This window comes from Schistocerca nitens, chromosome 12, assembly GCF_023898315.1.
Source record: "Schistocerca nitens isolate TAMUIC-IGC-003100 chromosome 12, iqSchNite1.1, whole genome shotgun sequence".
NCBI lineage: Eukaryota > Metazoa > Arthropoda > Insecta > Orthoptera > Acrididae > Schistocerca > Schistocerca nitens.
In genome coordinates this window covers 195,440,678-195,448,856 of record NC_064625.1, presented here as the reverse complement: position 1 = coordinate 195,448,856, position 8,179 = coordinate 195,440,678, and the positions used below count along the sequence as shown (strand labels likewise).

Here is an 8,179-nt window from a genome sequence, read left to right as displayed (position 1 = left end):
TTGTGCGAACGCACACGCTATGCCCGAACTCTTACGGGGCTTGGTAGATTAATCTGCCACGAGTAATGAGTATGATGGGCAAACATCTATTAGGCGAACTACGAATGTAGTGTTGTGGACATGTTGAGAATGTGGATCTCACGGGGAGCGTGCAAGGGATAAGTCCCTGCAGACGCACTATCCTCTGTGCCCGCGGTCGCTCAGATGGATAGGGCGTCTGCCATGTAACCAGGAGATCCCGGGTTCGAGTCCCAGTCGGGGCACACACTTTCAACATGTCCCCAATAAAGTATATCAACGCCTGCTTGCAGCTAGGGTGTCGATTTAACTATCATTTCATTTCTAGCAAAGCTGCATGGTCATTGACGGTAACTGTTCTTTCGGGAACAGATACTACCGTCATATATATAGTTAAAAATATGGGTTCACGGCCTTTGACCTTCTTGTGCGAACGCACACGCTATGCCCTAACTCGTTCGGGACTTGGTAGATTAATCTGCCACGAGTAATGAGTATGATGGGCAAACATCTATTAGGCGAACTACGAATGTAGTGTTGTGGACATGTTGAGAATGTGGATCTCACGGGGAGCGTGCAAGGGATAAGTCCCTGCAGACGCACTATCCACTGTGCCCGCAGTGGCTCAGATGGATAGAGCGTTGCCATGTAAGCAGGAGATCCTGGGTTCGAGTCCCGGTCGGGGCACACATTTTCAACATGACCCCAATAAAGTATATCAACGCCTGCTTGCAGCTAGGGTGTCTATTTAACTATCATTTCATTTCTAGCAAAGCTGCATGGTCATTGACGGTAACTGTTCTTTCGGGAACAGACACTACCGTCATATATATAGTTAAAAATATGGGTTCCCGGCCTTTGACCTTCTTGTGCGAACGCACACGCTATGCCCGAACTCGTACGGGACTTGGTAGATTAATCTGCCACGAGTAATGAGTATGATGGGCAAACATCTATTAGGCGAACTACGAATGTAGTGTTGTGGACATGTTGAGAATGTGGATCTCACGGGGAGCGTGCAAGGGATAATTCCCTGCAGACGCACTACCCTCTGTGCCCGCGGTGGCTCAGATGGATAGAGCGTCTGCCATGTAAGCAGGAGATCACGGGTTCAAGGCCCGGTCGGGGCACACATTTCAACATGTCCCTAATAAAGTATATCAACGCCTGCTTGCAGCTAAGGTGTCTATTTAACTATCATTTCATTTCTAGCAAAGCTGCATGGTCATTGACGGTAACTGTTCTTTCGGGAACAAATACTACCGTCATATATATAGTTAAAAATATGGGTTCCCGGCCTTTGACCTTCTTGTGCGAACGCACACGCTATGCCCGAACTCGTACGGGACTTGGTAGATTAATCTGCCACGAGTAATGAGTATGATGGGCAAACATCTATTAGGCGAACTACGAATGTAGTGTTGTGGACATGTTGAGAATGTGGATCACACGGGGAGCGTGCAAGGGATAAGTCCCTGCAGACGCACTATCCTCTGTGCCCGCGGTGGCTCAGATGGATAGAGCGTCTGCCATGTAAGCAGGAGATCCCGGGTTCGAGTCCCGGTCGGGGCACAAATTTTCAACATGACCCCAATAAAGTATATCAACGCCTGCTTGCAGCTAGGGTGTCTATTTAACTATCATTTCATTTCTAGCAAAGCTGCATGGTCATTGACGGTAACTGTTCTTTCGGGAACAGATACTACCGTCATATATATAGTTAAAAATATGGGTTCCCGGCCTTTGACCTTCTTGTGCGAACGCAAACGCTATGCCCGAACTCGTACGGGACTTGGTAGATTAATCTGCCACGAGTAGTGAGTATGATGGGCAAACATCTATTAGGCGAACTACGAATGTAGTGTTGTGGACATGTTGAGAATGTGGATCTCATGGGGAGCGTGCAAGGGATAAGTCCCTGCAGACGCACTATCCTCTGTGCCCGTGGTGGCTCAGATGGATAGAGCGTCTGCCATGTAAGCAGGAGATCCCGGGTTCGTGTCCCAGTCGGGGCACACACTTTCAACATGTCCCCAATAAAGTATATCAACGCCTGCTTGCAGCTAGGGTGTCTATTTAACTATCATTTCATTTCTAGCAAAGCTGCATGGTCATTGACGGTAACAGTTCTTTCGGGAACAGATACTACCTTCATATATATAGTTAAAAATATGGGTTCCCGGCCTTTGACCTTCTTGTGCGAACGCACACGCTATGCCCGAACTCGTACGGGACTTGGTAGATTAATCTGCCACGAGTAATGAGTATGATGGGCAAACATCTATTAGGCGAACTACGAATGTAGTGTTGTGGACATGTTGAGAATGTGGATCTCACGGGGAGCGTGCAAGGGATAAGTCCCTGCAGACGCACTATCCTCTGTGCCCTAGGTGGTTAGAGCGTCTGCCATGTAAGCAGGAGATCCCGGGATCGAGTCCCGGTCAGTGCACACATTTTCAACATGACCCCAATAAAGTATATCAACGCCTGCTTGCAGCTAGGTTGTCTATTTAACTATCATTTCTTTTCTAGCAAAGCTGCATGGTCATTGACGGTAACTGTTCTTTCGGGAACAGATACTACCGTCATATATATAGTTAAAAATTTGGGTTCCCGGCCTTTGACCTTCTTGTGCGAACGCACATGCTATGCCCGAACTCGTACGGGACTTGGTAGATTAATCTGCCACGAGTAATGAGTATGATGGGCAAACATCTATTAGGCGAACTACGAATGTAGTGTTGTGGACATGTTGAGAATGTGGATCTCACGGGGAGCGTGCAAGGGATAAGTCCCTGCAGACGCACTGTCCACTGTGCCCGCAGTGGCTCAGATGGATAGAGCGTTGCCATGTAAGCAGGAGATCCTGGGTTCGAGTCCCGGTCGGGGCACACATTTTCAACATGACCCCAATAAAGTATATCAACGCCTGCTTGCAGCTAGGGTGTCTATTTAACTATCATTTCATTTCTAGCAAAGCTGCATGGTCATTGACGGTAACTGTTCATTCGGGAACAGATACCACCGTTATATATATAGTTAAAAATATGGGTTCCCGGCTTTTGACCTTCTCGTGCGAACGCACACGCTATGCCCGAACTCGTACGGGACTTGGTAGATTAATCTGCCACGAGTAATGAGTATGATGGGCAAACATCTATTAGGCGAACTACGAATGTAGTGTTGTGGACATGTTGAGAATGTGGATCTCACGGGGAGCGTGCAAGGGATAAGTCCCTGCAGACGCACTATCCTCTGTGCCCTAGGTGGTTAGAGCGTCTGCCATGTAAGCAGGAGATCCCGGGATCGAGTCCCGGTCAGTGCACACATTTTCAACATGACCCCAATAAAGTATATCAACGCCTGCTTGCAGCTAGGTTGTCTATTTAACTATCATTTCTTTTCTAGCAAAGCTGCATGGTCATTGACGGTAACTGTTCTTTCGGGAACAGATACTACCGTCATATATATAGTTAAAAATTTGGGTTCCCGGCCTTTGACCTTCTTGTGCGAACGCACACGCTATGCCCGAACTCGTACGGGACTTGGTAGATTAATCTGCCACGAGTAATGAGTATGATGGGCAAACATCTATTAGGCGAACTACGAATGTAGTGTTTTGGACATGTTGAGAATGTGGATCTCACGGGGAGCGTGCAAGGGATAAGTCCCTGCAGACGTACTACCCTCTGTGCCCGCGGTGGCTCAGATGGATAGAGCGTCTGCCATGTAAGCAGGAGATCACGGGTTCAAGGCCCGGTCGGGGCACACATTTCAACATGTCCCTAATAAAGTATATCAACGCCTGCTGGCAGCTAAGGTGTCTATTTAACTATCATTTCATTTCTAGCAAAGCTGCATGGTCATTGACGGTAACTGTTCTTTCGGGAACAAATACTACCGTCATATATATAGTTAAAAATATGGGTTCCCGGCCTTTGACCTTCTTGTGCGAACGCACACGCTATGCCCGAACTCGTACGGGACTTGGTAGATTAATCTGCCACGAGTAATGAGTATGATGGGCAAACATCTATTAGGCGAACTACGAATGTAGTGTTGTGGACATGTTGAGAATGTGGATCACACGGGGAGCGTGCAAGGGATAAGTCCCTGCAGACGCACTATCCTCTGTGCCCGCGGTGGCTCAGATGGATAGAGCGTCTGCCATGTAAGCAGGAGATCCCGGGTTCGAGTCCCGGTCGGGGCACAAATTTTCAACATGACCCCAATAAAGTATATCAACGCCTGCTTGCAGCTAGGGTGTCTATTTAACTATCATTTCATTTCTAGCAAAGCTGCATGGTAATTGACGGTAACTGTTCTTTCGGGAACAGATACTACCGTCATATATATAGTTAAAAATATGGTTTCCCGGCCTTTGACCTTCTTGTGCGAACGCACACGCTATGCCCGAACTCGTACGGGACTTGGTAGATTAATCTGCCACGAGTAATGAGTATGATGGGCAAACATCTATTAGGCGAACTACGAATGTAGTGTTTTGGACATGTTGACAATGTGGATCTCACGGGGAGCGTGCAAGGGATAAGTCCCTGCAGACGCACTACCCTCTGTGCCCGCCGTCGCTCAGATGGATAGAGCGTCTGCCATGTAAGCAGGAGATCACGGGTTCAAGGCCCGGTCGGGGCACACATTTCAACATGTCCGTAATAAAGTATATCAACGCCTGCTTGCAGCTAGGGTGTCTATTTAACTATCATTTCATTTCTAGCAAAGCTGCATGGTCATTGACGGTAACTGTTCTTTCGGGAACAAATACTACCGTCATATATATAGTTAAAAATATGGGTTCCCGGCCTTTGACCTTCTTGTGCGAATGCACACGCTATGCCCGAACTCCTACGGGACTTGGTAGATTAATCTGCCACGAGTAATGAGTATGATGGGCAAACATCTATTAGGCGAACTACGAATGTAGTGTTGTGGACATGTTGAGAATGTGGATCACACGGGGAGCGTGCAAGGGATAAGTCCCTGCAGACGCACTATCCTCTGTGCCCGCGGTGGCTCAGATGGATAGAGCGTCTGCCATGTAAGCAGGAGATCCCGGGTTCGAGTCCCGGTCGGGGCACAAATTTTCAACATGACCCCAATAAAGTATATCAACGCCTGCTTGTAGCTAGGGTGTCTATTTAACTATCATTTCATTTCTAGCAAAGCTGCATGGTAATTGACGGTAACTGTTCTTTCGGGAACAGATACTACCGTCATATATATAGTTAAAAATATGGGTTCCCGGCCTTTGACCTTCTTGTGCGAACGCACACGCTATGCCCGAACTCGTACGGGACTTGGTAGATTAATCTGCCACGAGTAATGATTATGATGGGCAAACATCTATTAGGCGAACTACGAATGTAGTGTTGTGGACATGTTGAGAATGTGGATCTCACGGGGAGCGTGCAAGGGATAAGTCCCTGCAGACGCACTACCCTCTGTGCCCGCGGTGGCTCAGATGGATAGAGCGTCTGCCATGTAACCAGGAGATCACGGGTTCGAGGCCCGGTCGGGGCACACATTTCAACATGTCCCTAATAAAGTATATCAACGCCTGCTTGCAGCTAAGGTGTCTATTTAACTATCATTTCATTTCTAGCAAAGCTGCATGGTCATTGACGGTAACTGTTCTTTCGGGAACAAATATTACCGTCATATATATAGTTAAAAATATGGGTTCCCACCCTTTGACCTTCTTGTGCGAACGCACACGCTATGCCCGAACTCCTACGGGACTTGGTAGATTAATCTGCCACGAGTAATGAGTATGATGGGCAAACATCTATTAGGCGAACTACGAATGTAGTGTTGTGGACATGTTGAGAATGTGGCTAACACGGGGAGCGTGCAAGGGATAAGTCCCTGCAGACGCACTATCCTCTGTGCCCGCGGTGGCTCAGATGGATAGAGCGTCTGCCATGTAAGCAGGAGATCCCGGGTTCGAGTCCCGGTCGGGGCACAAATTTTCAACATGACCCCAATAAAGTATATCAACGCCTGCTTGCAGCTAGGGTGTCGATTTAACTATCATTTCATTTCTAGCAAAGTTGCATGGTCATTGACGGTAACTGTTCTTTCGGGAACAGATACTACCCACATATATATAGTTAAAAATATGGGTTCCCGGCCTTTGACCTTCTTGTGCGAACGCACACGCTATGCCCGAACTCGTACGGGACTTGGTAGATTAATCTGCCACGAGTAATGAGTATGATGGGCAAACATCTATTAGGCGAACTACGAATGTAGTGTTGTGGACATGTTGAGAATGTGGATCTCACGGGGAGCGTGCAAGGGATAAGTCCCTGCAGACGCAATATCCACTGTGCCCACGGTGGCTCAGATGGATAGAGCGTCTGCCATGTAAGCAGGAATCCTGGGTTCGAGTCCCGGTCGGGGCACACATTTTCAACATGTCCCCAATAAACTATAACAACGCCTGCTTGCAGCTAAGGTGTCTAGCAAAGCTGCATGGTCATTGACGGTAACTGTTCTTTCGGGAACAGATACTACCGTCATATATATAGTTAAAAATATGGGTTCCCACCCTTTGACCTTCTTGTGCGAACGCATACGCTATGCCCGAACTCGTACGGGACTTGGTAGATTAATCTGCCACGAGTAATGAGTATGATGGGCAAACATCTATTAGGCGAACTACGAATGTAGTGTTGTGGACATGTTGAGAATGTGGATCTCACGGGGAGCGTGCAAGGGATAAGTCCCTGCAGACGCACTATACACTGTGCCCGCAGTGGCTCAGATGGATAGAGCGTTGCCATGTAAGCAGGAGATCCCGGGTTCGAGTCCCGGTCGGGGCACACATTTTCAACATGACCCCAATAAAGTATATCAACGCCTGCTTGCAGCTAGGGTGTCTATTTAACTATCATTTCATTTCTAGCAAAGCTGCATGGTCATTGACGGTAACTGTTCATTCGGGAACAGATACTACCGTTATATATATAGTTAAAAATATGGGTTCCCGGCTTTTAACCTTCTCGTGCGAACGCACACGCTATGCCCGAACTCGTACGGGACTTGGTAGATTAATCTGCCACGAGTAATGAGTATGATGGGCAAACATCTATTAGGCGAACTACGAATGTAGTGTTGTGGACATGTTGAGAATGTGGATCTCACGGGGAGCGTGCAAGGGATAAGTCCCTGCAGACGCACTATCCTCTGTGCCCTAGGTGGTTACAGCGTCTGCCATGTAAGCAGGAGATCCCGGGATCGAGTCCCGGTCAGTGCAGGCATTTTCAACATGACCCCAATAAAGTATATCAACGCCAGCTTGCAGCTAGGTTGTCTATTTAACTATCATTTCTTTTCTAGCAAAGCTGCATGGTAATTGACGGTAACTGTTCTTTCGGGAACAGATACTACCGTCATATATATAGTTAAAAATATGGGTTCCCGGCCTTTGACCTTCTTGTGCGAACGCACACGCTATGCCCGAACTCGTACGGGACTTGGTAGATTAATCTGCCACGAGTAATGAGTATGATGGGCAAACATCTATTAGGCGAACTACGAATGTAGTGTTGTGGACATGTTGAGAATGTGGATCTCACGGGGAGCGTGCAAGGGATAAGTCCCTGCAGACGCACTACCCTCTGTGCCCGCGGTGGCTCAGATGGATAGAGCGTCTGCCATGTAAGCAGGAGATCACGGGTTCGAGTCCCGGTCGGGGCACACATTTCAACATGTCCCTAATAAAGTATATCAACGCCTGCTTGCAGCTAAGGTGTCTATTTAATAATCATTTCATTTCTAGCAAAGCTGCATGGTCATTGACGGTAACTGTTCTTTCGGGAACAAATACTACCGTCATATATATAGTTAAAAATATGGGTTCCCACCCTTTGACCTTCTTGTGCGAACGCACACGCTATGCCCGAACTCGTACGGGACTTGGTAGATTAATCTGCCACGAGTAATGAGTATGATGGGCAAACATCTATTAGGCGAACTACGAATGTAGTGTTGTGGACATGTTGAAAATGTGGATAACACGGGGAGCGTGCAAGGGATAAGTCCCTGCAGACGCACTATCCTCTGTGCCCGCGGTGGCTCAGATGGATAGAGCGCCTGCCATGTAAGCAGGAGATCCTGGGTTCGAGTCCCGGTCGGGGCA

At 47.8% G+C, this 8,179-nt stretch overlaps 5 non-coding genes across 5 annotated transcripts; all 5 read left to right on the top strand.

Moving 5' to 3' along the window:
- The first annotated feature begins 1,515 nt into the window (after positions 1-1,515).
- Positions 1,516-1,590, top strand: Trnat-ugu (transfer RNA threonine (anticodon UGU)). Its single transcript has one exon. It is a non-coding gene; the product is annotated as a tRNA-Thr (tRNA).
- A 2,563-nt stretch (positions 1,591-4,153) lies between these two features.
- On the top strand, positions 4,154-4,228 carry Trnat-ugu (transfer RNA threonine (anticodon UGU)). Its single transcript has one exon. It is a non-coding gene; the product is annotated as a tRNA-Thr (tRNA).
- Positions 4,229-5,038: 810 nt separating this feature from the next.
- Trnat-ugu (transfer RNA threonine (anticodon UGU)) lies at positions 5,039-5,113 on the top strand. The gene has a single exon. It is a non-coding gene; the product is annotated as a tRNA-Thr (tRNA).
- An 810-nt stretch (positions 5,114-5,923) lies between these two features.
- On the top strand, positions 5,924-5,998 carry Trnat-ugu (transfer RNA threonine (anticodon UGU)). Its single transcript has one exon. It is a non-coding gene; the product is annotated as a tRNA-Thr (tRNA).
- A 2,106-nt stretch (positions 5,999-8,104) lies between these two features.
- Trnat-ugu (transfer RNA threonine (anticodon UGU)) lies at positions 8,105-8,179 on the top strand. Its single transcript has one exon. It is a non-coding gene; the product is annotated as a tRNA-Thr (tRNA).